A 27,098-nucleotide genomic window follows, 5' to 3' on the forward strand; every position below is an offset into this window, starting at 1 on the left:
TAATATGCTGTCTAGGTTGGTCATAGCTTTTCTTCCAAGGAGCAAGCATCTTTTAATTTCATGACTGCAGTCACCATCTGCAGTGGTTTGGAGCCCAAGAAAACAAAGTCAGTCACTATTTCAATTGTTTCCCCATAGATTTGCCATGAAGTGATGGGACCAGATGCCATGATCCTAATTTCCTGGATGTTGAGTTTTAAGCCAACTTTTTCACTCTCCTCTTTCACTTTCATCAAGAGGCTCTTTAGTTCTTCCCTTTCTGCCATACGTGTGGTGTCATTTGCATATCTGAGGTTATTGATATTTCTCCCTGCTATCTTGATTCCAGCTTGTGCTTCATCGAGCCTGGCATTTCACATGATGTACTGTTTATATAACTTAAATAAGTAGGGTGACAATATATAGGGTCCTTGATGTACTCCTTTTCCGATTTGGAAGCAGTCTGTTATTCCACGTCCAGTTCTAACTGTTGCTTCTTGACCTGCATGCAAATTTCTCAGGAGGCAGGTCAGGTGGTTTGGTATTCCCATCTCTTGAAGAATTTTCCACAGATTATTGTGATCCACACAGTCAAAGGTTTTGTCATAGTCAAGAAAGCAGAAGTAGATGTTTTTCTGGAACTCTCTTGCTTTTTCAATGACCCAACGGATGTTGGCAATTTGATTTTTGATTCTTCTGCTTTTTCTAAATCCTAAATCCAGCTTCAACATCTGGAAGTTCAGGATGCACATACTGCTGAAGCCTTGCTTGCAGAATTTTAAGCATTACTTTGCTAGCGTGTGAGATGAGTGCAGTTGTGTGGTAGTTTGAACATTCTTTGGCATTGCCTTTCCTTGGGGTTGGAATGAAAACTAACCTTTTCCAGTCCTGTGGCCACTGCTGAGTTTTCCAAATTTGCTGGCATATTGAGTGCAGCACTTCCACAGCATCATCTTTTCGGATTTGAAATAGCTCAACAGGAATTCCATCACCTCCACTAGCTTTGTTCGTAGTGACGCTTCCTAAGGCCCACTTGACTTCACATTCCAGGATGTCTGGCTCTAAGTGAGTGATCACATCATTGTGGTTATCTGGGTCATGAAGATCTTTTTTGTATAGTTCTGTGTATTCTTGCCACCTCTTCTTATATCTTCTGCTTCTGTTAGGTCCATACCATTTCTGTCCTTTATTGTGCCCATCTTTGCTTGAAATGTTGCCTTGGTATCTCTAATTTTCTTGAAGAGATCTCTAGTCTTTCCCATTCTGTTGTTTTCCTCTATTTCTTTGCACTGATCACTGAGGAAGGCTTTCTTATCTCTCCTTGCTATTCTTTGGAACTCTGCATTCAAATGGCTGTAGCTTTCCTTTTCTCTTTTGCTTTTTCCTTCTCTTCTTTTCACAGCTATTTGTAAGGCCTCCCCAGACAGCCGTTTTGCTTTTTTGCATTTCTTTTCCATGGGGATGCTCTTGATCCCTGTCTCCTGTACAGTGTCACGAACCTCCGTCCATAGCTCTTCAGGCACTCTATCAGATCTAATCCCTTGGATCTGTTTGTCACTCCCACTGTATAATCATAAGGGATTTGATTTAGGTCATACCCAAATGATCTAGTGGTTTTCCCTACTTTCTTCAATTTAAGTCTGAATTTGGCAATAAAGAGTTCATGATCTGAGCCACAGTTAGCTCCCGGTCTTGTTTTTGCTGACTGTATAGAGAGAGCTTCTCCATCTTTGGCTGCAAAGAATATTATCAGTCTGATTTCGGTATTGACCATCTGGTCTTGCTTCATTTTGTACTCCAAGGCCAAATTCCAGGACAGAGTAAATCCCTGGAAGCAATGTTTGTGTCTTGTCCAGGACTCTGTACACAATGAAATATAGTGCATGTGGGCATTCTAGAAATGTTAATCATATTGGGAGGATTATACAAATATATTCATGAGGATAAATATATACACATTTCCTATGGGATTGGCAATCATAAATAATTATAATGTTTTTGGACAAATTATACTGAAAACAAAGCATGCAGCATAATATTAAATGGAAAGGTCTATTTTTTGTCATTTTGGTACTGAACTGAACTGAGAGTCGTCTTCATAAAATTTGTATCAGTTTGCTTAATTGAAACTATGTATACTAACTCAGGTTCTATCAGAATACAAACATAAAATATTAAGTCTAATGTAAAACACTGTGACTAGAATATAAAATATAAAGTAGATTTTCTCCAAGCTTGAGAAGTTTTTTCTTCTCTTTTCCTGCCAAGTGCCAAATCTCTTCCTGGTTTCTCTCATATTCAGAAAGGATCAGAAATGCTCTAAGACTAGGTTCATCTAACTATTGCCTGCCTGCCTGCTGCCTGTTTTCCTAAGTGAAACTTCCTTATAACACAGCCATACCCATTTTTAAACTGAATTTTCTGTGACTGATTTTGTATTACAAGAGCTGAGTTGAGTAGTTGGGACAGATACTCTATGTTATAGGTTGAAATGTGTGCTTCCCTCCCCACCAGCTCCATTTGTTGAAGTCCTGACCCCAGTATTTCTGAATATGATCTTATTTGGGGAAATAGGGTTATTGCATATTTAATCAGTTAGGTTAGGATGAAGTCATATTGGAGGAGAATGTGACCCTGATCCAATATGACTGGTATCCTTATAAAAACGAGAAATTTGGACACAAGCATGTACACAGGAAAAGCACCATGTGAAGCTGACAACAGAAATGAGGGTGATGCAGCCAAGGAATGCTAAGGATTGCCCGCAAACCACCAGGGTTAGGTAAGACGTGAGACGGATGGCTTGCAGCCATCAGAAGGAACCGGCCCTGCTGACACCTTCGTCTTAACTTCTAACCTCCACAATTGTGAGGCACTACTTCCTGTTGTTTAAGCCACCCAGTGTGGAGTCCTTTGCTAGAGTTGCTCTCGCAAACCAATATATTGTATAACTCACAAAGCCTATAGTATTAAGTAATGGCTTTTTACAGAAAAAGTTTGCCACTTCTGCTGTAGGGCTCTGGCTTAATCTTGGTGGAATTAGAAGTAAGAACTAGTCATAAGTGACTTAATGGTTGGGTTGCCCTGGTGGCTCAGCAGTAAAGAAAACTCCTGCCAATGCAGGAGATGTAGGTTTGATCCCTGAGTCGGGAAGATACCCTGGAGAAGGAAACAGCAACCCACTCCAGTATCCTTTCCTGGGAAATCCCATGGACAGAGTAGCCTCGCAGGCTACAATCCATGGGGTCACAAAGAGTCAGTCACAGCTAAGCTCGAGCATGATTTGATGGTGGGTTATGGATCATTTTTCCTGAGGTCTTTTTTCTGGCTTCAGAAAAGTTTAGACACGATGCTTGTTGATTTTGCTTGCAGGCATGTTTTAAAATACATATACACTCACAAGTTCAAGTCTCTGCATACTGTAGCTTTCTATGAAGAAGTGTGAATAGATAATAGTGAAAAAAAATGGCTAAATGATTAAAAATTAATTTAATCTGAATCTGTGAGGTCAAAAACGGCAAGGTCAAAACAGTCATTTGACTGGATTTAGGCTTTTCAGATCTGAATGCTGTTCAATTTAGCTCTTTGCCAAGGCCCAACTTTGGTCTTAGCAAAACAGTGTCTAGTAGTTTGAAGCTCCTAAACAATCAGAACTCTTTTTATGAGAAATGTCAATGCTTTATGTATTAGTGGAACACAAACATGTGGCTTACATTTCCCTTGAAATGCGCGTGAGGTTAGAATTAAAGAACTGGTTACTTGGCGAAGGTCACCATTTGGCAAGAGAATGCTTAGTTTTGCTAATCCCATCCCTATTTGGAAAACAGATGGAGACATTTTTGCCTACCTCAAAAAAGGTCTCAGTCTTTTAGTTTATAATTGATGAGCAGAAGAGAGAAACCAGTTTTGGATCCCAAGGGTAAAAAATCATCACATGCTTAAGGATTAAAAATATTTTATGTAATTCAAGATATAGTATCTGTGCCATTTTCCTCTGAATCAATACTTATTTTCCAACATTTTATTGATCCATGACCAAAGTGACAAAAGAGACTGAGTTAAAGGAAGATCCCTGGAGAATTTTCTTGTTCTGGAGAAAGAGCCTCTGTGGCGGTTAGAATAGGTGTTCTCTTGACACTGGTTTCCTGCAAGGGAGCTCTGCAGACCAGCAGCATCAGTGCCACCTGGAAGCCAGTTAGAAATGCAGAATCTTAACAGGTCCTCGTTTTAACAAGATCTCCAGGTGATTCATAAGCACATTAAAATTTCAGAAGCACTGGCCTTTGTTTCTGAACTGTTGAGACATGGACCAATGAGACAAATTTTAGCCACTTTATGCTGGCTTGTCTCCATTCTTTTGCATGACATAAAAGTATTTAGATATTGAATCTTCTCTTTGCCAGTTTCTTTCCGTCATCCTTGAGGTCCTTGTTAGAGAATTTGGATTTTACTTTGTGTCAGTAACTTTTCTAATTGTTTTACATATATTATTTAATCCTTGAAACAAACTTACGAAGTAGCACTATTAATCTCTAGATTTGACAGATGAGGAAACTGAGGCACACAGGAAAATCTTGCCCAAACTTGGACAGCTTGTACATGATGAAACCTGTACAAACCTGTACAAACAGAACCACTAACCACTACACTGAATTGCATCTCAGTAGGATGTATATTATGGAAACCCTGTTCTGAGTGTTACAGTATCCACGAAAAGTAATAGTAAGGAAGATACCATTTCATAGAAATGACAGAGGAGTCCCAAAATATACTGCAAGTAAGAGAGGCATCTTGGGTCATGAACTATTTCTTTTTTTGAACTTAAAATATAGTTATTTTTAGTATTTTTGTCCTGCTCTATGGATTGTTTCCTTTTTATTATTATTTTTTTTAATTAAAATTGATTTACAGTGTTATGGCACCCCACTCCAGTACTCTTGCCTGGAAAATCCCATGGACGGAGGAGCCTGGTAGGCTGCAGTCCATGGGGTCGCTAAGAGTCAGACACGACTGAGCGACTTCACTTTCACTTTTCACTTTCATGCGTTGGAGAAGGAAATGGCAACCCACTCCAGTGTTCTTGCCTGGAGAATCCCAGGGACGGGGGAGCCTGGTGGGCTGCCGTCTCTGGGGTCACACAGAGTCGGACATGACTGAAGCGACTTAGCAGCAGCAGCATGCCAATTTTTGCTGTACAGCAGTGAGTCAGTTATACATATATGTGTATACATTCTTCTTTTAATATTCTTTTCCATTATGGTTTATCATAGGATATTGAATATAGTTCTCTGTGCTATATGATAGGACCTTGTTTATCTATTCTGTATATAATGGCTTATATTTGCTAACCTCAACCTCCCACTCCATCCTTCCCTGAACCCCTCCCCCTTGGCAACCACAAGTCTGTTCCCTATGTCTGTGACCGTGTTTCTGTTTAATAGATATGTTCCTTTGTGCCATATTTTAGATTTCACATTTAAGTGATATCAGATGGTATCTGACTTACTTCACTTAGTACAATAAGCTCTAGCTGCATCCATGTTGCTGCAAAGGACATTCCTTTTTTCTTTTTTTATGGCTGAGTAGCATTCCATTGAATATCTGTACCACTGCTTCTTTATCCATTTGTCTGTTGATGAATGTTAGGTTGTTTCTATGCCTTGACTATCGTGAACAGTGCTACTATGAACATAGGGGTACATGTACTTTTTTGAATTATAGTTTTGTCTGGATATATGCCAGGGAGTAGCATTGCTGGATCACATGGTAATTCTTATTTCAGTTTTCTGAGGAACCTCCATAACTGTTTTCCACAGTGGCTACACCAACTTACATTCCCACCAACAGAGTAGGAGGGGATCCTTTTTCTCCACACACTCTCCAGCATTTATTTGTAGACTTTTAATGATGGCCATTCTGATGGCATGAGTTCGTAAGTCACTGTAGTTTTGATTTGCATTTCTCTAATCTTAGCGATGTTGAGCATCTTATGTACTCTTTCTTATACTTGCCCAAATGAGTAGGTAGAATCCTAGCATGTGTTAAAAATAGATGCAGAGGCTAGAACTTTTAGAGTTTATGCTGCTCACAATTCCAAGTAAATTTGATAGATTGGAAAAACCTGGTCTTATATTCATTTCAGTTCTGCTGCGAATGTATTCTGCCTTTATATTGTTCCTGTAAGATGCCAAGCCCCAAATCCCTTGGTTTTTCTGAATATGTTTGGATACACTGAGGGCACTTCATGGCATGGTACTCAGGGTTCATTCTGTGAGACTGTTCTATGGGATTAATTCCCACCATATTCTAGACTTACATGGCTACAGAGGACTCAGAAGTTCTTCTGAGCCATTTTCTGGTGAAAATGGAGCTGTGGCCTTGGTTTAATCCATATTCTCCATCCAAATCCTTGCTCTGTTCATAAAATGATTCCACCTTCCACGTGCCCCCACAAAAGAAATGATATCACATACATGTTAATGGAAACCCATCCACATGCTAATTACCTCTCTCAGTGAAATAAATTTCAGATACTAGCAAGCAGATAGGGATATATTTGTATGTCTTTGGCAGGGTCTACTGTTGTACTCTAAGCTATTTTGGTCATGTGAGAAGTAGGGGTAGAGGGGATTACTTGAGGAGGTTAATGGATATACTTCCTGCTCCACTGAGCAGGACAAACTTCCTGTCTACTTTCTGGGATCGACTGGTCCTCAGCACAATTTAGTGTCACTGGGAGATGTAAAGTGGTGGTGTAGTACAAAGAGCACTACATTAGGATTTTGAAGACCCAATGCTAACTTACTAGCTATGTAAACTTGGGTGAGTTACTTTGACAATACTGGAAACAGGGGTTTGTGATTCTTACCTAAGGATCTTCGTGAGAATTAAATGAGGTCACTTGTGTAAAGGTCCCAGCATGATGCCTGCTACGTTGTAAGTATTCAGTACGTGTTCATTTTTTTCCCCCTTTCTTGTAGCTGCCGTCTTGGGACTTGGGGTCCACTTTGTGTTTTTTGTTGTTATAATTTTATTGAAGTATAATTGATTTATAATGTTGTATTTAATTTCTGCTATACAGCAAAGGGACACAGTTTTATATATATATATATATTCTTTCTCATATCCTTTTCTATTATGGTTTATCAAAGGATATTGAATATAGTTCACTGTGTATACAGTAAGATCTTGTTGTTTGCATCTATTAATCCCAAACTCCTAGTCCTTCCCTCCCCTATCTGTCTTGACAGAAACTAATTTTTTTTTATGTAACTGAAACTTTTTGTTTTAAATTGGAGTAAGATGCACAGTGGTAAAGAATCCTCCTGCCAATGCAGGAGACACATGAGACTCTGGTTGGATCCCTGGGATGAGAAGATCCCCTGGGGGAGGAAAGGGCAACCCCCTCCAGTATTCTTGCCTGGAAAATTCCATGGACAGAAGAGCCTGGCGGGCTACAGTCCATAGAGCTGCAAAGAATCAGACATGACTGAGGACACACACACACACACACACACACACACACACACACACAGTTGCTTTACAATGTTGTGTTAGTGTCTGCTGTACAGCAAAGTGAATCAGCTATACATATTGGGGTCAACTTTGAGCATAAGTTCACACAACTGGTGAGTTCTGCTGTCGGTCCTCTACCCCTTTAATTCGTTCCCGTAAAGTCTTCCCCTCCAAGTCTTCTCCTGGAGAACATACAGCCATTTTCAGTATCCTGCCCTGGCTTTGGTTTCTCCTCAGTCTTGCTCCTGTAGTATGACCCTTATAACTGATATCAGCCCCATGGCCAAGAGTCTCAGCTATCTTGAGTCCTGCACTCCCGGCAGGCTGGGTGGGAGCTAGAGGCTCAGTAGAGAGCTAAACTGGTGAGGACCAAAGCACTTGGGTTTCTAGTGGCTTTGGTTCTATGCATGTATGTGTTTTAGGGAGAAACTATTATTAGTACTAAAACATAACAGTTTTATAGATTACTTATCATATGCCATGTGCTTTATGTTCCTTTCCTCACTTATCCTCATAGCAGCTTTGCAAGATAGATATTATTACTGCCACTTTGCCAGTGAGAAAATACGCTCTGAGAATTTAAGTAACTTGCTTAAAGTAATACAGTTTGTAAGTGGCTGTGGTAGAGAAAAGGCTATTTCTGCATGCTCAGTCATGTCTGACTCTTTGTGACCCCATGGACTGTAGCCCGCCAGGGTCCTCTGTCCATGGGATTTTCCCAGCAAGAATACTGAAGTAGGTTGCCATTTCATCCTCCAGGGGATCTTCCCAACCCAGGGATCGAAACCACGTGTCCTGCATTGGCACTGAGGTTCTTTACCGCTGAGCCACCAGGGAACCACACTATTTTTTCTAACTGGGCAAGTAGTATTTACCAGGCTGTCTTGTAATTCAGTTCGGGTTGTGTGATTGTTTTTTAGCTGATGCATCTGGATGGAAGTGACGTAAGTCATTTCCAGGACCGATTGTCTCTAGGTTCTGCTTTCCCTACCAGGATAGCAGAGGTACAGGATAAAGGAATTATCATCTCTTATCAGACTTATGACATGAACAAGAATAAATCTTATTGAAGATTTTGGGGCTTAGTTGAGTGACAAACTGGGTTTTAGAGCAAGTTGTTGGGACCCCAACATTCTAACACACTGTGCTGTAGTGTCTTGATATTGACACTAATGACAGACATTAGAGAGTGAACAAAATTTGAATGAAGAGAAAGATAAAAGCTAAAAATGTGCTTTGCTTTTGAAAAAATAATATTGATTACAATTATTTGAGTGAATTAACACATAATTACCACTCAAAAAATGACTATTGGTAAGCATTATTTCATTTCAGAGTTGATTCTCTATATTTAAAGGTGTGAACAGTAAGTTACACGCCATGCCCAGTCTCAGTGCTTAGAGATACACATTTGATGGCCATAATTGTTCTAGGCATAATAGTCATGTTCACAACTGTAAAAAGTTAGAATAATATGGGTTACAAGTGAACAAATGTTGGAAGAAGGCCATCCATTTTAAAATTCTTAAACATAGTGGTTACAGGCTGACCTGAATCATAGTGAATTTTAAGCCACAATGAGATATTATACAGATACTCCAGAGGCTGTTGGAAGAACCTCAAACTTTTTTTATTTTTTTTTTAGTCATGTATTTACTCATAAGTAGATTAGTTTTATCAGTTGGGCGACATAATTAAAAATACCTCAAAGGCACTGTTTGTGTATTATAGGTTTTATGTAACATATAAACATATATACAAACCTCTAATGGAATTATAACAGTTACTTTCTTGAACAGTAAATTGATTAGAATATTCCCTTTTAGTATCAGAAAACTCAGACCTGAGAGTTCCCTGGTGGTCCAGTGGGTAAGAATCTGCCTGCCAGTGCAGGAGACAGGGGTTTGATTCCTGGTCCCAGAAGATCCCGTGCACCACGGGTCAACTAAGCCCCTACGCCACAACTGCTGTGCCCAACTACTGAAGCCCTGGTGCTAGAGCCTGTGCTCCACAGCAAGAGAATCCTGTGTACTGCAACAAAGAGCAGCCCATGCTCACTCTAACTAGAGAAAGCCTGCACAGAACACGGAAGATCCAGCACAGCCCCTCGGCTCCAAAAAAAAATAGATTTTTTTTTTTTAAAAAGAAAGAAAACTCAGACCTTTTTAAAAGGAACTTAAACACAGAAGGGTGTATTTTCAATAATAGCGAACTTACAAAGCATCCTCTCTAGACATAGACAGCTCTCATTTAATTTTCACAATAACCCCAGGAAGAAATGGAGGCCAGAGAGAGGTTGAGTAACTTCTCTAATGTTGCACAGCTTGTAAAGGGAAGAGCCAAAATTTGAACTCAGCCAGTCCAGTTCAGAATCTGTGGTCCTTCACCACGCTATGCACACTGCTGCCTCTCAACAACACTGTGGTAATGCTACCTACGGGCCGGGCACTGGTGAGGCATGCTCACTGTTTACTCCTCTTTTTGTCTGCAGAGAGCTTAATCTGACAAATCAGTGTGGACTTGCCCAAACCTTTATTTTGATCATGTTTCAGACTTATGCCCTTAGGGTCAATATCTTGCTGCCAGAGAAATTAGAGGAAATTTAATGAACAATTCAGTAGGTAGACTATTCCAGCACAAGGATTTTGAAAAGAACTTCCAGTTTTGGCAGACAAAAATTATGATTAAAAGGACAGGGTAATGCCAGAGTTTATGAAAAACCATACTGAACAACATTAATAGATATTACTTAGAGTTTTCTATGGGTCAGGGTCTAGGTTTTATATCATTATTTTACTTCTATCTCAGAACAACTCCATAAAGTATATATTATTTAACCAAATCTCACATGTCATAGATTATAAATTCCACAATTTATTTACTAGTAAGAAAAAAGCTTTACTATTTAAACCAAGACATATCATCAGTTTTAAGATGCATTCTTATATCAGAGATGTTAAAATGTGAAAGAATATGCGCCTTAACTCTGAGGACTATGATATACTCCCCACACTACAGAAGAGGAGATAGACTTAATGAGGTTAAGTTGTCAGAGATCACATGGTTAGCCAGCAGTAGAGCCAGGGCTCACATTCAGGTGGGTCTAAATTGAAGGCCATGCTCTTAACTGTTTGATGGAGTATGTCTCAGTTTGTCATCCTTTTAGCTTATAATGAAAAAAGAACATTTTTTCATATAAGATTTTACTTTATGAAGCCATTGCTTGGCCTGCTGTTCAGTTCACAAACAAAGTACAGTTTTCTCTACTTTTAATAACTCAAGATGTTTCATAACTATGTCGTGGTTTGAGATTTGAGAACAAGCAAACAAGACCACACGAAGCTTAAAGAAGCACAGAACAACTTCATAAAAATATTTTTAGCAATAAAGACCCACAGGACAGAAAAACAGAAAATGCATACGTACTTGACTCAGAGTCCCAGTTTTCTTTTTTTTTTTTTTCCAGGAGGCGACAGCAGCTTTAAACATTGCCTTCCTCCTGCGTAGGACTATGCACGCACAGTACACAACTGCAGTTCTTGTCCTAAAAAGCACTGTGGGCCATTGTTTTGTGAGTGTCTCTTGAGGCCGAGGGAAAATGTTATTGGTGGTCTGAAAGAATAGGTTTTAATATAGACATTTAATTCTCTTTCCATATACTCCATGATTAAAACAAGGTTTGCCCCATGTTCTATTTTTTTTTTTTTTTAAGCCATCTTTACTCACATTAACAAAACAGCATACTGACTGTGGCTGTGACTTTGGCGTTGACTGTCTTAAGTTTATTTATTTTAAAAATTTATTTTATCTAGGTATAGTTGATTTTTAGTATTGTTTAATTTCTGCTGTACAGCAAGTGACTCAGTTACACATATATGCATTCTTTTTTTCCATTATGGTTTATCACAAGATATTGAATAGTTGCCTGTACTGTACAGTGAGACCTTGCTGTTTATCCATTCTCCATGTAATAGTTTGCATCTACTAGTCCCAAATTCCCAATTCATCCCCTCTGGCCTTTAAGAACTACAGATCTGTCCTCTATATGTCTGTGAGTCTATTTGTTTGACTGCCTTCAAGTTTAGATCGAACTTGATTTCTGTCTCTCATATTATATCCAGGTATTGAATGAAATCTGGTTGCACTGACAAAATGTAATATTATTTGTCCTCCCCCAAATCCTAAACTGAATGGCAATATAGTTTATTGATAGATTTAATTGTTTTTAAAATTAGTTTATAAGATTATGAAAAGAATGTACTACTCCTTAGCAATTACTGAAATAAGTAAAACATTTAAATTCACAAAGGCCCCGAACAGTGAAGCAAAAAAAAAAAAAAAAAAAATATACACACACACACACACACACACACACACATGTAAAAATATAAGTATAAATGTAATTTACAAAAGTGAGATTTGGAACATTCAAAGTTATTGCTGTCACTCATGGTAATAATAATGTATCTAGGCTATAGAAATAATATGCATTTTATTTTAAAAATCTGAAAATATAGACAAATACAAAGAAGAAAGTGAAAACATCCTAGATCCAACTTCTGAGATTGTTATAGTTCTGAGAGATTAGAAAGTTGGAAGAGTAGCAGTTTAGATTCAAACTCAGGTTTAACTAGAAACCATATACTTTTTTTTAACTATACTGTGTTGCCTTCTAATATCACTTTAAACTATACTCACTGGGTGCTAGATCAACAAATGTAGTTTCATTCGAAGAAGGCTGAATATGGAACATTCTGATAAGACTTAACACTTACATAAACATAGCCAGAAAAGAAAATGTTAAAATGTTCACACAGATTGGAAGCCTGGGCTTGGGTCCAGTTGTTCAGACGCTAGGATAAATGTCTGAGTTCTGTTGGGATTACATGGTCAGTTCTAATCTATTCAGTTTCACTGACATGAGCTCTTATTATGTGCTGGATACTGTGTGAGGTATTTTATACATACAGCATTTCTCCCCGGTAACTCTGCAAGTTTGGTAATTATTGGCACATACTTTAAAGATGAGAAAACAAAAATAAAGATGAGAAAAATGGAGCTAAGACAGGTTAGGAGACTTATTCTGGTAAATGGTGGAGCCTCATGAGATATGCACCCAGCTCTGTGCACCCCAAAGTTATGTTCCTTGATGTCTGGACAATACTGGATCCCATCCTCAAGGAACTTAGAGTCTAATAGGATATGATATAATTGTAGAAATAACTAAGACATAAGAAAGGATACAAAACCAACCAACCAAGATATAAACAGAGTGTTAGAAGAATTCAGATCCAGACATGCCTATCTAGCTCTGTGTGGGAGTTAGGAATGAGAGGAGATGGAGAGCAGGAAAGCACTCCCATTAAGAGCCTGGATGGGAAAAGGGACTAAAAGGAAGAATGAAAGAGATGTGATGAAGGCTGAGTGGAACAAAATTGAATCAAGAAGAAAAAATAGAAATCTAATGTGTTGGTGACATACAAGGTGTGAGTAAGAAGTAAGGAGGGATAAAATTAGAAAGGCAACTTTGGCTATAATATTTTTGAAGGTTTGAGCCTCGAGGGGAGAAGTTTGTATGTAATTCACCAGGCGGTGAGGCTCCCTGGGAAGTGTCTGAGTAGAGGGAGACCTTAGGAAGATTGATCAGGTGGTAGTATGGAGAGGAAGCAGGCCAGTTCATTGAAAGTCAGTTCCCTTGGCTTTCAGCAAGATACATATTACTATCCTCATTTAAGGATGAAGAAATTGAGGGTCAGAGGGACTAAGTAGCTTGCCCCAGATTACAGTAAATAGAAAAGCCAGGACTTGAATCAAGTCCCTCCAACTCCAGAGCCTCACTCTGTGACTAGACTAACTACTTCAAGTGAGGTCCGTGGACTGAAGTCTCGGCCCCCAGACCACCAGACAACTCATTAGAAATGCAGACCTACTGAGTCAGAATATGCGTTTTCACATGATATACGCCCCCTAAACTACTAGGTGACATTTTTTCCCCTTAGAGTGATCTGTATAATTACTGGAAAAATCATTTAGTTGGCTGCAAATCCAATTGTTTGATAGTTTCCTCACATAAAGAACTATCTAAGGAAAGGGGCCTTCAGGATTTTGTACTCACTGGCAGACAAATCAGGAATTTAAAACCCGAAGTTCTAACTAGCTGTGTGGCCTTGAGCAAGTCCCTTCACCTCTTTGAATTTTAGTTTCCTTATCTGCATAATAGCCTGTAGGAATTAAATAAGGTGATACCTGTGAAAAGAGCTCATACACTGGAAAATCATCATAAACATAAAAAATGCTGTTACTAGGAGATAGAGCAATGAGATACCTTATTAAAAAAAATAGGAAAGAAAAGGAGGGAGGTCAGGGAAAGAGACGAAGGAAGGAAGAAAGGGTAAAAAGAAAAGAGAGGCAAGGACAATATTTAAAAAAAGCAACAGAAGGAAAACCAGTCACTGCCGCAGGGGTTTGGAGAACTTATGGGTAGAAGAAGGTAAAGGAATCTGGGAAATCTAATTTCTGTTCCACATAGGTGTTGATGAAGATACCGAGACCACACCGCACATGGAATTGGGAAGAGTGTTAACAAGGGCCTGTGTGGTCTTGGCCCAAAGTAACAAACTCGAGGCTGGTAAAGTCATAAAAAATTAGTCAGATAGTAATTAAAGGAATGAGAAACAGTTCATCTGAGGAAAAATTACTATAGATTTTTAATCTTGAGCAGAGACGCTTACATACTGAATTAATAATGGAACATTTGTTATCCATTTACTGTAGTTACCACATAAAACCAAGATACACTAATTGATTTCAAGCAGGAGACTCTTTAGCTCAGACAGTGAGGGAGGTTAGACAACGAACACATTAAAAGGAGATTATGGACTCCTCATTCCTAATTCTGTTGGTATGTATTTATTGAAGGCCTACTATTTGCCAGGCATTGTGCTAAGTGTTAGGACTACAAAATGCATAAAACACAGTTTCTTCCTCAATTAAGTAACAATTCAGCAGAAAAAAAGATACAAGTTATTATAATGCACCATAAAAAGTGAAAAACTTCATAAAATGGTTATAAATAAGAGGATAGGAAAATTTAGAGGCAAGAAAGTATTAACTTCAGATGTAGAAAGTATCAAGAAAGGCATACTACCTTTTATAAAATTTTATTCTTTGGTCTTCTAAGAATAGAAGACCTGAACTAACCATCTGCTGAGATTCTTTCTTATTTTGTAATACTGTGACTGTTCTTACCATGTTATCAAATAATCGATTAAGTTTGAATACATTTGGAACTGTGGGAAAACTAAGGGAGCAGTAACCCTGGCATCACTTGACTATGGAAAACCATGTCTATACAATATTTCAAAAGTAAGAAAAAACTGAGGGAAAAAAAAGCCTCAAGTTTTAATTCCACCAAACAACCAGTCAGTGTATTGAGACACTAATGTCAATTCATTCTGTTGATTTGTTGGTCCCATGGTGACACAAACCTATAAAGAGAATATAAATGTATAAAAAAACTAATCAACCACTCATCACCCCCCTTCCCTCCTAAATCCATTTAAATTAAAATATTTCTGAGGTAAGGAAGGGGAAGTAATGGTTATAGTATGTACTGTGAAGGTAGTTTGTATGGATGAACAAGTTAAATTTTTTTATACTGGTCACCAGGAAAAATCTGGGAAAAACTGCCTTTCTGCATGTTGTAAAGTTCTGACATAATAAAAATCAAGTGGAATATATTTAAAGAGTTCTAGTATACTGAATCTGCTAATCAGTTATTTGAGCTTTTATCAGTTAAAAGCTTATAAAGAAGAAAATGCTGCAAACCAGAAAATATTTTTTTTTCTATTTTTGTAATTGCTGTAAGGCTAAGTAATACACTGAGATAATTTTAGAAGAATTTAGACAGATTAAAGATATCTGGATGGGGGCAAAAACATGTTAGAATTTATCAACAGAATGGAATAGAATGTTAGTCAAAAAATTTTTAATGTAGTTTCACATATATAATAGATTAACTGAATATTTTTTGGATGACTATTGATAAATGCATAAGCTCTGGGTTTGCTGAACTTCTGAAGGACATGTGCCTGTAATTGGCCTTTCTCATTTCTGTCTTGTTAACAAGTATATAAATAAGAGAAGGCTTCAGTAATTGGCTCAGAGTTACTAATGAATTAATTAACTTCAGTCTATTTTACCTAACCTTTAATAATAAGAGTCTTTTTATTTTTTTGGTTCAGCAATAGGTCTGACAGACTGAAAAAACAGACATGCAGCAAAGCTCTTGAAAATTAATGAGAAACGAGGAAAGAATCAATGTACATTCTGCTTGCAGAGAACTGACACAAAAAAGACACAATAAACCATGAACAAACACAGTCAGTTTAAAAAATAGGTTAGAAAAAGTGGGCAAATTCAATTATAGAAGTAATTAGAAGATATAGGGCAAGGCTGCCTTTTGGGACTGTGCCAGAAAACATGAATTAATATGAGTGAATAGAAAGAACCCATGTAGTAATTAAGAAGCAATCACCTATGGCAATGAGTACCTGAAAACAGGCTGCAAACTATTAATTCAGTGATCAAAAATATTTTTAGATGATTAATATGGCAAATTTATTTTAAAAGACTAATTTCTGGAAAGATATCAAGACAATAGCACACTATTTGTTCCTCTGGCATTTATATAGCTAATTAAATTTTATAATTTGCAACAACAGTCATTATTATCTGAAAACAGTAAAAGCAATATTTCGCCTCCTTTTTAAAAAACAGTGGTTCTAAAATCATTGTTAAATCCAGCTCCTGCTGTCCTCCTATAAGTGCCTAAGCTTTGACTGTTACATCCTTTCAGTGTGCATTTTCCTTATAAGTCTGTGTTTGAGTAACATTAAAAATTTGAATTAATGTACATATTCTCAAAGGTTTTGTAAGTTCCCATACTTGGGCAGGGATTCCACAAACTGTTTAATTTCAACAATAACAAATAAAAGCAGTTTAATGTACTATTTGTGTATCAAAGACTTTCTTACTTGGTCAACAGAGGTCTGTTACTTGAGTACACACCATTCCTCCCCCTAGAATACAAAGGCATAGACACGTTACAGTGAAGAGTGCTTAACAACACACAGAAGGCTAATGGCTTCTGAAATAGGTGATTATCAGAGACCCGTAGAGCAAGATGAGGGTCTGGCTGGTCATAAATAACCTTGCAATATGAATTATTCTATTTCTACAGCTTTTAAAAAAATGTACATTTCATTTGTTGATCAGAAAAGTCTGGAAAATACTGTTTCTTTGGAAATAACAGGAAGCTACTAAAACGAATCAGTGTCTCTGTGGGGAGTTATTGAACACCTACTAAGGGCCTAAGGCATGAAAGTCAATCCTGAAATGCTAACCTTGTAACAGATATTTATATGTGTATGCATGTATGATTTCCTTTTGGAAGTCAATGAGCAGAAACCTTTGTATGCCATGCTTTAGAGATGCTAGATTTTTAGTTACTAAATTTGTTCATGGAGTATTACTGTTTTTGAGGTTAAGATATTAAATTTATTACCTACAAAATAAGATCAAGCTAGAAACTCACTGAGTGTCCCTGTTGCAGACGACATGGAGGTACAGAGTATAGGTATTTGAGAAGAATAAACATGAGAGGTTTTAACAAGATACCAAATTAAGCTGATATTAGACCTATCCAGTTCTTTAATTATTTGTATTTCTCTTATTTTCTTAAACTAGGTGCTTTTGAAAAAAACATATGAGAGAAAATAGCCTCTAACAGAGGTCTCTCAGTCTCCGAGTTTGCTTCATGTTGTTCAGTATCATAACTTAGGTGTGACAACAGCAGACAGACAACTCTGCCAGCTAGATGATGCTGATGACAGAGAGCTTCCCAAGAGGCAGGCAATTGGGAACTAGTGAAGTGAGTACAGCTTAGAGGTGTGGGGCTGAGGGGCTGCCAGCTGAACAGGACCCACTCACCATGAAATGTTAATGTGTCAATGAAGGCGGAAAGCATGAATGAACTACAAAGAAACTGAAAATGACTCAGCTGGTTGGAAATGGAATTTGGGCTCTTTGCCAAAGTAAGGTGTTTAAGGGCACATGCCCTAACACCTCGGGAATAAAAGGCTGCCCCTGAATTTGAAAAGACAAAATATTTTGAAGAAAGACAAATGGCTTTTTTCATCAGAAATGAACTTCCTTTTTTTCTTTTTTCTTCCTTTCCATACAACATTTTCTGAGTTCCTATTTTTTGCCAGATTCTGGGTTAGGGATGAAGAACAGAGGGAGGGAGAACAGAATATAAAGGTAAATGAGACCCAGCACCTCTTTCAAAGCTGCTGTCCTAGAGGAAGGACAGATGGAAGCAACTGCAATAAAAGATTTTAATAAAATAATTGCAAAAGAGGGGAAGAGGTAACTTGTGGTGATAGTGCAGAGGAAGGAGGCAATTAGTTAGGGGGCTATATAGTAGATCAAAAAAGGTTTTCATAGAAGAGGTGGCAATTATGCCAGTCTTTGAAGAATAATGGTGCTTCCCTAGTGGCTCAGTTGGTAAAGAACCTGCCTGCAATGCAGGAGGCCCCAGTTTGATTCCTGGGTCAGGAAGATCCACTGGAGAAGGAATAGGCTACCCACTCCAGTATTCTTCGGCTTCCCTGGTGGTAAAGGCTTCAGCTAGTAAAGAATCTGCCTGCAATGTGGGACACCTGGGTTCGATCCCTGGGTTGGGAAGATCCTCCTGGAGAAGGGAATGGCTACCCACTCCAGTATTCTGGCTTGGAGAATTCCATGGACTATAGTCCATGGAGTCACAAAGAGTTGGACATGACTGAGCAACTTTTACTTTCACATTTTCTTGAAGAATAATAGGCAGAACTGGAAGAGGAGAATTTTAGCTGGAGGAAACTTTCTTTTATCCTGCTATCATCTCTCACTTCCTCTTTTGCAGATCAAAGTTATTTTAGGAAGAGAAGATAGACAAGACAACCATGATGTGTGTACCTGAGGATGGTGATTGTGCGTGTTGGGGTGGATGGGGAGGAGGATGGGTGTGAGAAGAAAGATTGGGTGGTATGGGGATTTCTTTAGAGTTTATAATATATTGTCCTCATTTACCAAATTTTGCCTCCTCCAGGTTAGTATTTTTTTTTTTCAGACATACTCTTTTTCAATATTTGAATGATGTTTTGATTCTATTTTGATTCCATGTGACTCTCCAATAGCTTTTATTTTTTTATGTTTGATGGCTTAGTCATTTTGGACAATGATAAGTTTCTTATTCTAATTTATAACTTGATTCCTGTGGATTGTGCTATATTTATACTTGTATCTAGTTATTCCTTTATTAATATCTTTTCTTTTTCTCATTAAATATTTAAGTATTTACTACTTGATAAGTATCTTGCTAGGCATAGTTTATTCTTCCCTTGCTTCTAGCTTGGAATATGAAACATGGAAGTTATTTAAAATGCACTATCTAAAAGATCAGACTTATGCATATGGTTTGGAGAAGGCAGTGGCACCCCACTCCAGTACTTTGCCTGGAAAATCCCATGGATGGAGGAGCCTGGTGGCTGCTGTCTATGGGGTCACACAGAGTCGGACACGACTGAAGTGACGCAGCAGCAGCAGCAGCATGCATATGGTTGAATCTTATTCAGTGTTGAACATCAAAACTAATCATGTTTTTGACTGATCTATTAGTCAGTGGGGCCATGTATACTGGTCTACTTAGTTCTTAAGATGTTTTCAAAGGAAGACTATAGAACAACAGCCTTGTTAAGATAATCACAGCAGACTTATCTTTAAATGGAGAATTTCAGGCTGGTATGAGTCAAAAAATTTCCTATGTACAAAACAAGACTTATTTACTAGATAGTTCAGTTCATTTCACAGTCACTCAGTCGTGTCCGACTCTTTGAGACCCCGTGGACTGCAGCACGCCAGGCTTCCGTGTCCATTTACTAGATATATAAAATCTAAACCTCCGTGTCTGTCTAGAGGCTAAGAAAAGTATCATACGTGAGCATTAATTCATTCAGTGGATTTTTAAAGTAGTACTCTGCTAGAAACTAGGGATATAAAAATGATTAAAAATGAGCTTTGCCCTTAAGGAACTTACTCCCACAAGAAATAGATGAGTCAGATAAGTAAATCAGTTATTATAACTGATGAGGTATTAAAGTACAGCTTTCTGTGAAAGCACAAAAAAGGGAGATCTCGATTGGGACAGTAAGGTAAGAAGATAAAATACCAGAGGTTAAAGTTTAGGAACAAGAATTTAATTAGCTGAAGAAGGGCACCAAGGGCCAAGGAAAGGTGATGTATAAAATAGCATGATGAGCTTGGAAATGTCTTTTTGCAAACTTACAAAGAATTGGCTCCGTATTAAAAGAAGGGTGAGTGGAATGGTTAAAATACCCCTTACACAGATCAGACTCTCTCTGAGGTCTTCAGGGCCTTGTCTCATTTCCTTTTTCCTAATTCCTTTTCTTTTGCCCAAGGTTTTTGGATAGAACCGTATCGAAAGTCTAGTCTATGGTAATTTTAGAATTTGAGCTGCTGGCCTGCTGATGGGGTAAGTCAAATGGGCGTTCATGCTAATAACCTAGGTGAGAGCACAGAAGAGCAGTCATGGATGGGATCCCAGTATACTTGTGTGTGCCTCAGCAAGTTGTTGACTGTATGGAAATGATTTCTTTTTCTATGCCAGTGTTTCCTTTTGTCTGAATTCAGAGCCTTGAATAGGCTAACTTGTTGCAAAGGTCTCAAAAGTTTTACTTCATGAACAACATCAAGAAAAGGAGTTGAGACAGTTCTCAGGATTAGCTCTAGTGAATCTAGTATATCACATGGTAAAGGTGCTTATTAGAAATGTCTACTCTACCCACCTAATTCCTTTCCTAATTCCTTATCTTTCAGGAATCAGCTTAAATGACTTTTTTTTTTTTCTGAGAAGCTTTGTCTCATCTTCTGTATTAGATCATGTCCCTCTGTTATATGCTTTCTTAGCACCCTGCAATTTTCCTTTGTAGTGCTGAATATGACTCCAGTTAAATACTAAATTATGTAATTAATGCTTTCACACCAGACTCTTTAAGTAGAATATTAGCTTTATGAGGGCAGGAGCTAGATTTTATGCTGCTGTATCTGCAATGCCTAGCAGCATTCCTGGCTCATAGCAGATGCTCAGTATTGATTTTTTGAAAATAATTCAGTTACTTGTTATCCCAGTTCCATTCAACAAATTGAAAAGTAGCAGAGCTTCTAAGTAAAACCAGATCTGTAGATCCTAGAGCTAACGGGAACTCCCAGGAATCTCTCAAAACTAACACAGGCTTCTAGGAGAGTTCAAATGATGGCTCTGGGTTATCTCCTCTTATTATTCTACCTGGCCTCTCCTGATGGTATTTTGGCTCAAAACTAACCCAGCACCTTCTCGTTCATTCGTGTCAGCAACTTGTTATTGTAACTTGCTTGCCTCAGGCCAGAGCTTCCTTCATTATTGAGTGCCAGATATGTTTGTCACTGTGCCAAATACTTGGGATAAAAACTTGGAAAGGCATGGACTTGACCTCAGGAGAGCCATAGGCTGCCATGAAGTGACAAGATCAGAGCAAGCTTCATCAATCTCCAGGGAACCATTGCTTGGAAATTAGAAGACCATTGCCCTTTTAGAATAAAGAATTTGATCACTGTGAAAATGCACATCACCTTGGAAATCATAATTATTGTTAGCTGTTATCAAGTACTTCTGCCTTCATATAAATGAAAAATTGAGGAGCAGGTTTTGGCTCCGAGGTGTAGAAGGACAGAGAAAAGGCCTTTGGGAGTGTGAGAAGAAGAGGGACAGGAGAGCTAGTAAGTTGGGAAAGGGGTAAAAATGAAATAGCTAGAGCAACAGTGCCTAGCACATAGTAGACACAATTTACTCAAGGCAGTGCTTGAATAAAGGGCAAGTTTTACCTTAGGCTGTTTCTTTAGGTAGCTAGTGATTTCTGGTTGAGTAAAAGTTTACAAAATAGGAAACAGATGGCTCCAGCTGTTTGGGGTTGACGCCAAATCCCAGTTATGCTCACAAAGTAGGACTTCACAGGGAGACCGTACAAGATGTATTTTTTTTTTTTTTTCTCTTCTAGCACCGTGAATTCAAGATTTCCATTTACTCTGGGGTGGTGGGGTGATAAATTGGGAGATTGGAATTAACATGTATGTTCAATTCAGTTCAGTCACTCAGTCGTGTCCGACTCTTTGCGACCCCATGAATCTAGGGCCTCCCTGTCCATCACCAACTCCTGGAGTTCACTCAGACTCACGTACATTGAGTCAGTGCCACTGATCTCCAGTAGCATATTGGGTGCCTACTGTACTACTATATATAAAATAGTTAACTAATAAGGACCTTCGGTATAGCACGGGGAACTCTACTCTGTAATGGCCTATATGGGAAAAGAATCTTAAAAAACAGTGGATATTTGTATATGTATATCTGATTCACGTTGGTGTACACCTGAAACTAATACAACATTGTAAGTTAGCTATACCCCAATAAAAATTTAAAAGTTCAGTATCAAAAAAGGTTAGCATGATGGTAAAGAATCCACCTGCCAGTGAAGGAGAGACAAGAGACTAGGGTTCAATCCCTGGGTCGGGAAGATCCCCTTGGAAGAGGAAATGGCAACTGACTCCAGTATTCTTACTTGGAAAATCCTATGGACAGAGGAGCCTGTCAGGCTACAGTCCGTGGTGTTGCAGAGTCAAACATGACTGAGCGACTAAGCACAAATCAAAAAAAAAAAAAAAAAAAAAGGTTATATAAAGGAGTCATACACTGTTTTCAAAGGTTCCATGTAAGCTTGAGCTTAGATGCATATGCTGGGTTCTCTTAGCTATTTCAAACATTTTTTTAATCAAAGAAACTCCAATAGACTTAAATTGGTTATGAGAACTAGTGATGATGTTTCAAAAGAGGACAAATATACCATAATGGTGTCTGAATACTAAGATTTTTTTCTATGTCTGTGAGTATAATGCTTGCTTACACATACTAGCAAAGAACACAATTAGCATACTAATTTGATTCTCTACCTAAAGAATGAAGAATTGCTTTGACACAGACAGCTGTCCATGAATGGCTGGGGTGACCTTTGGTCAGTTTTCCATCTGTCTTAGAGTAGTAAAAAGTCCAGATTTAGACACGTTTTAGCTGTATGACCTTGAGCAGCCTTCTTATGTTGCTTTTTCTCAGTATCTTCACCTGTAAAATGGAGGCACATCTAATATCTGACTCATGAGGTGGTAGTACAGGTTAAGTTAGCACCTTGCTTGCAATAGATATACCATATATATATATATTTTTCACTCTAGTCTGAATCTGTGTATTCTGAGGAAGTCTGTAGTAGGTATAGGACTATCTACTTCTACCTGCCTCTAAAGAGAAAGAAGTAGAGAAAGATTTTAATGAATCTATTTTAAGAGAATTCTGCAGCTATGCAGAAGTCAGCACTTCTTTTTGCCCTGGCTCCCAGGGATATGAGGCTCCAAGGATAGAGGCACAGGGAGACAGCAAATGATTGCCGTTGGGGAACATCTTAGGCCCATCTCTCCAATGTCATTGGCAGCTTTAAGAATATCAGGTTGACAAATCTAAATAACACCAATTATAATTGCATGACCACAGTTTCTCAAGATTGCCCTGTACTAACTTCCCTCTCCTGCCCTTTTCCCCCTCCTTAGACCAGTGGGTCTTAATCTTGGTTACACCTTGGAATCATCTGTGGAGCTTTAAAAACTACCGATGACTTGGTCCCATTCTCAGAGAGTCTGATTTTAATTGTCTTTTTAAAAGCTCTCCAGAAAGTCATTGCACTTTTGAGCACTGAAAATTTCAAAATTAATTTTGTTTTTCAATGTAAAGTCCAAGTTAACCCATGCCAAAAATGCAGTTAATAAAAAGAAATTGAGTCACAGGGCACAGAATTAATTTCATACTATTAAGAATATTTTGGTATCTTAAGGTTATTTGCTGTAAAAGTAAATGGCAACCCACTCCAGTATTCTTGCCTGGAGAATTCTATGGACAGAGGAGCCTAGTGAGCTACTGTCCATGGGATCGAAAAGAGTCAGACACGACTGAGCAACTAAGCAACACACACACACACACACACATACACACACACGCACAGTTATTTAAAATCTAGTTTAATGTAAACACCCTCTGTCCTGCCCCGCCTCATAAAATTAAGGCTGTTGAGCCAACTTGGTATGAAAGGTACCAGGCTGGAAGGAGCAGAGCAGTAGGATTTGATCCTATCATTTACAGAAAGTTTCTTAAGAGGCAGTGGTAGTTCAGAGTGCTCTCTTGCATCTCTGGTTAGCTCTAGGGATCAAAGGATCTCCTCATTTATTAGCTCTTCTTGTTTGGCTGTTAGTTGTGCTAAATGGGTATTTTCAGCCCCACTGTCCACAAGACTTTGGTGTGTGTGTCATGATCTGCTGTGATTGAGATATGTTACAAGAAACGTGAAATGATAAGTTTTCGGGTTTAAGAATTAATTCCAGAAAACTCAAGGTTATCCTTGTAACAGCGTTGTTTTCACTCACTTGCACACCAGAACAGTATCCTGAATGGGAGAACATGGTGGAGTTACAATTACTATGGGGGACTGTCATTTGACATGTGTCCTTGTGGAACAAAGATTGGGGTTTTGCAAAAAATCCAATCTCCTAAGTCAAAAGCGTTCCTCACTGGGCCTCATTTGCAGCAGTGCATATTAATGGGGGTGGTGGAGGGAGCTGGACAAAGGGGCCTCTCTGTGTTCCAGTGCCCAGTCTTGTTTTTGGGGACAGAGAGGATCTTGTTTTCTTACATTGGGGAAGGAAGCTGGTGTACAAGGTCACACCTTAAGGCATCTTTGAACTGAAAATGGAAAAAACATCTTAAGTAACTCTACCAGGCTTTATCATCACAAAAATCAGTATATAAACAGGTCAAATGTAAACAAAATATTTTTAGGAAAAATAAGGACAAAAGTATTACATACTTAGGGGGTTCCTCTGATAATTTGAGTAATTGTGATCTGACCAGTAATTTTAATATTTTCTGCTGAACATGAAGGAATGGGGTACTCCGTTCAGCTTTTTCATTTGTTAGCTGAACTTGCTAGTTGAATAAAGAGAGAAATTGTCAATTAGGTAATTTAGATCAACACTTTGTTGTTGTTGTTTTTTGCTTTTTTTTTGCTTTTCAGGGTTCCTGAGCAGAAGGGAAAATGAGCTTAAACATGAGGCTTGGAGGAGAAAGAAGGGCTGGGGAGAAATATGGTAAGCACTCAATAAGTGGCTGTAGGTGGTTGTCATGGTGGTGATGATAATATTAATAAATCTCTCCTGAGAAAGTTTTCAAATCACAGGGAACTTTGATTTTTATGAGTACTTTGATTTTTATGAGTACTGAGCTATTTAAAGTATTATTTATTACTTTTGTGCTTAATTTTTTTTCTAGTAAGGAATTTGAATGCAAGATAAAGAGGGATTTTTGAAAAGCTTAGCATTCTCAAATTGAAATCACTTGAATCATGTTTTTAATTTTCCTTGTTTGTAACAAATGACTTAATTATACTTTGGCATCTTAATTTTCAGCTTCTCAACTTATTAGTGAGTAATATTATGTGGAGTCCTTTGAGTTAAATGGACACAATGTCAAATAAATTTGATTTTATTTTATAATGCAATCGATTAAATTGGGCAAATAACATAAAATATATGTTGAAGATTTGATTCCTTGTGGCAGTATGGCAAATGAAGTGAAGGACTTTCAAAAAGTGTGATAGATTGCTGTTACCATCTTATTACTACTAATACTATTAGCAACAAAAAGTTTCAGAAAATTCATGGATACAGCTCAAGAAAAACTTGCTTATGGAGAGAAAATCAGGAATGTTTGGGGGGTACTTCCCTAATCTTTCAAAGCAGACACTATCCTGACTTCCCACAATACATTTGACTGGGTTGCTTCCTGAGACAGAAATCTGCAAGGCCTGGTCTGACACACGGCATTTGTTGCACTGCTAACACTGAAACATGGTATTTTCCTTTCCTTCCAGCTCTTAGTCTTTATTTTACTCTGCTCTTTATTTCACATTGCTTTTTATTTTACACTGACCCTAGGCTATTGGTGGCACTGTATGAAATCTCAGTTTTCTAGTCTAAAGATCTGTCACTGTTTACTGAGCTTTTATTGTCACTAGAGACAGCTTTGCATTTTAATACAGTTTCCAGTCCTCTAGGACCCTCTCCCCTGAAACAACTCCAGCTCCCCAGGGCTGCTGCAGAGTGGAGCAGAGAGAGGAGACGCTTTTGTGGACAGTGATGCTGATGGTAGATAACTCCAGCTGTCATTACAAGATCATCCAGATAAGGGGGGGACAATCAAGTAGGGCTTACAGTCCACTTGAGTTTTTCTGATTGTAAAACCAGCCATTTTTCAATTTAAATAATTTAAGGATTCCTGCTTCTCTATACTCTAAGGCTCATTTAGCCTCTTATTAGCTAACTGTTTCTCCAGTTCAAGAGGTAGAAGGGAGGAGTGCAGATTTTTTGTTATTGTTAATTCACAGCAGTGGGTAGTGGTGTGTAAATAAAAAATAAGCCAAACAAATTTGATGAGAAGAGAGAATAGAAATCCATGCAAGTAATCATAATTGATTTTTAAAAGTTAATTAAAAGGAATAAAACAGGACAAATAGTGCAGTGGCCTAGCATATTATCAACAGGCAAATGACAGAGAGGAGAATGAATTAGAAAATTGATTCCCAGCTAACTAGAACAAGAAACCAGACTAACACAGCTCTTAATTTTAAACTTGAAAATCCCAAATTCTTTACTAAGTCCTTTCCTCATAGTATTCTGACAATGATATTATCTCACATTATTTCCATTGAAGGAATTGCTGGGAGGAGTTGGAGGGAAAGAACAAAATGAAGTTGTGATTTCCTAGAGAATGCAGCTCAGAACCAATTTATAGAATCACCTGTGGCACATCAGTGATGGCAAATGTAGCCAATAAACCATAGGTCTTCCTTTTTTCTCTCTTAGTTGTAAGCTTTTTTATTTTTCTCTTATAAATTTTGCAGCCTTTCCTTCTTCCTAAATTTCTATGATCAAAGACCAGTAATCTACAATATTTACTTTCAAGTAGCATATACAGGAGCTACCCCTCAGGTCATTGACTTCTACTCAAGAAAACAGACCTGAGGAAACCATCCAGTAAGAAGGCAAGGCTCTTCCTAAACCTTTCAAGAACATCTTTTGGTAGGACTATGTCTAACATTTTTGTGTAGGCATTCTTGGGCTGGGATAGTTCTAGAGAATCATGTACTAGCTGAACCCACGGGCCTGTCTTTTCCTTTGCTTAGGAGACATCTGCTCAGATGAAGACACAGATTCCCCAGTATAGAGGTCAGAGCCTGAGCTAGTAGAGTTAATTAAAGAAAATATTTCCTAACAGAAGTAGGGCTTGAATCTGATGGAGGGATATTCCTGAATTATTAGAAAGACAGTGATGACATGCAGCCTGTTGTTGAACAAGC

The 27,098-nt window shown here is 38.2% G+C and overlaps 2 long non-coding RNA genes across 4 annotated transcripts in view; one reads left to right on the forward strand and one right to left on the reverse strand.

Moving 5' to 3' along the window:
• Nucleotides 1-27,098, forward strand: part of LOC132345662 (uncharacterized) — a 183,425-nt gene that overhangs the window by 58,159 nt on the left and 98,168 nt on the right. For both annotated transcript variants that reach the window (XR_009495123.1, XR_009495122.1), the window contains exon 2: nt 24,759-24,831. This is a non-coding gene — a long non-coding RNA (uncharacterized lncRNA). The remainder of the gene's footprint in view (nt 1-24,758; nt 24,832-27,098) is intronic.
• The window catches only part of LOC104970940 (uncharacterized), a 56,434-nt gene that overhangs the window by 22,397 nt on the left and 6,939 nt on the right, over nt 1-27,098 (reverse strand). Inside the window, exons 3-4 of one of the 2 annotated variants that reach the window (XR_804356.4) lie at nt 10,921-11,106; nt 3,722-4,163 (exon numbers count right to left, since the gene is read on the reverse strand). This is a non-coding gene — a long non-coding RNA (uncharacterized lncRNA). Of the gene's footprint in view, nt 1-3,721; nt 4,164-10,920; nt 11,107-27,098 lie in introns of those variants that run through there. The other variant, XR_009495121.1, reaches the window with a different exon arrangement.

Source organism: Bos taurus, chromosome 1 (genome assembly GCF_002263795.3).
Source record: "Bos taurus isolate L1 Dominette 01449 registration number 42190680 breed Hereford chromosome 1, ARS-UCD2.0, whole genome shotgun sequence".
NCBI classification, from domain to species: Eukaryota; Metazoa; Chordata; class Mammalia; order Artiodactyla; family Bovidae; genus Bos; species Bos taurus.